We start from the raw sequence: 2,390 nt of genomic DNA on the forward strand, positions 1-2,390 counted from the left end.
GATTTTTAGCCGAGTTTGGTGCTTTGTACAGCAGCTAGGACCTTAAGATTTTGCATGAAAGGCGGAATATTAGCCGCATTGCACGCGCGAATGTGAAAAGTGTTCATATGTAGTAAAAACATGAGATATCCGGCCGTTTTCGTCATTTGTTATCGAATCGACTTAAAGCCAGATCGTCACATTGGCCGCCCTTCCCTCTGAAACGGTGTTATTTATCGTCTGCAAAGCTATGTCGCTGGGTGCAGTATGCGGAGACACTTAAAGCACCATAGTACAACACAGAAGAAGCTTCTAAGTTGATGTAATAGCCAGTAATAAGTAGTACAATTCACATTCTAGTTATCGATTATTCTCTTTTTAGCCGGCTTTGGTGCCCTTTACATGAGCTAGGACCTTAAGATTTTGCATGAAAGGAGGACTATTAGCCGCGTTGCACGGGAGAATGTGAAAAATGTTCATATGTAGTAAAAACTTGAGAAATCACTCCGTTTTCGTCATTTGTTATCGAATTGACTTAAAGCCATTTCGTCACATTTGCCGCTCTTCTTTCTGAAACGGTTACATTTATCGTCTGCAAAGCTATGTCGCGTGCTGCGGTATGTGGAGACACTAAAAGCACCATAGTAGAACACAGAAGAAGCTTCTAAGTTGAAGCAATAGCCAGTAAGAAGTAGTACAATTCAAGTTTTAGTTGTCGATTATTCACTTTTTAGCCGGCTTTGGTGGCCTGGACATGACCTAGGACCTTAAGGTTTTGCATGAAAGGAGGTTTAGCAGCCACGTTGCAAGGGAGAATGTGAAAAGTGTTCATATGTAGTAAAAACCTGAGAAATCCGTCTCTTTTCGTCATATGTTATCGAATCGACTTAGAGCCAGATCGTCAAATTGGCCGCTCTTCTCTCTGAAACGGTTACATTTATCGTCTGCAAAGCTATGTCGCGTGCTGCGGAATGTGCGAGACACTAAAAGCACCATAGTAGAACACAGAAAAAGCTTCTAAGTTTATGTAATAGCCAGTAAGAAGTAGTACAGTTCACGTTTAAGTTATCGATTATTGACTTTTAGGGGGCTATGGGGCATTGGACGTGAGCTAGGACCTTAAGATTTTGCATGAAAGGAGGACTAGAGGGTGCGTTGCACGGGAGAATGTGAAAAGTGTTGATATGTAGTAAAAACCTGAGAAATACGTCCGTTTTCGTCATTTGTTATCGAATCGACTTAAAGCCAGATCGTCAAATTATACACTTTTCTCTCTGAGACGGTTACATTTATCGTCTGCAAAGCTATGTCGCGTGCTGCGGTATGCGGAGACACTAAAAGCACCATAGTAGAACATAGAAGAAGCTTCTAAGTTGAAGCAATAGCCAGTAAGAAGTAGTACAATTCAAGTTTTAGTTGTCGATTATTCACTTTTTAGCCGGCTTTGGTGGCTTGGACATGACCTAGGACCTTAAGATTTTGCATGAAAGGAGGACTAGCTGCCGCGTTGCACGGGAGAATGTGAAAAGTGTTCATATGTAGTAAAAACTTGAGAAATCCGTCTGTTTTCGTCATTTGTTATCATATCGACTTAAACCCAGATCGTCACATTGGACGCTCTTCTCTCTGAAATGGTTACATTTATCGTCTGCAAAGCTATGTCGCGTGCTGCGGTATGCGGAGCCCCCTAAAGCACCATAGTAGAACACAGAAGAAGCTTCTAAGAGAATGTAATAGTAAGATAGAAGTAGTACTATTCAAGTTTTAGTTATCGATTATTGACTTTCTTGCCGGCTTTGGTGCCTTGGCCATGAGCTAGGACCTTAAGATTTTGCATGAAAGGGCGACTAGCAGCCGCGTTGCACGGGAGTATGTGAAAAGTGTTCATATGTAGAAAAAACCTGATAAATCCCCACGTTTTCGCCATTTGCTATCGAATCGATTTAAAGCCAGACCGTTACATTGGCCGCTCTTCTCTCTGAAACGGTAACATTTATCGTCTGTAAAGCTATGTCGCGTGCTGCGGTATGCGGAGACACTAAAAGCACCATAGTAGAACACAGAAGAAGCTTCTAAGAGAATGTAATAGTAAGTTAGAAGTAGTACTATTCAAGTTTTAGTTATCGATTATTGACCTTTTTGCCAGCTTTTGTGCCTTGGCCATGAGCTAGGACCTTAAGATTTTGCATGAAAGGGCGACTAGCAGCCGCGTTGCACGGGAGAATGTGAAAAGTGTTCATATGTAGTAAAAACCTGAGAAATCCGTCTGTTTTCGTCATTTGTTATCATATCGCCTTAGAGCCAGATCGTCACAAAGGCCGCTCTTCTCTCTGAGACAGTTACATTTATCGTCTGCAAAGCTATGTCGCGTGCTGCGGTATGCGGAGACACTAAAAGCACCATAGTAGAAC

This window comes from Schistocerca gregaria, unplaced genomic scaffold (assembly GCF_023897955.1).
Source record: "Schistocerca gregaria isolate iqSchGreg1 unplaced genomic scaffold, iqSchGreg1.2 ptg000407l, whole genome shotgun sequence".
In the NCBI taxonomy this organism is placed as follows: Eukaryota; Metazoa; Arthropoda; class Insecta; order Orthoptera; family Acrididae; genus Schistocerca; species Schistocerca gregaria.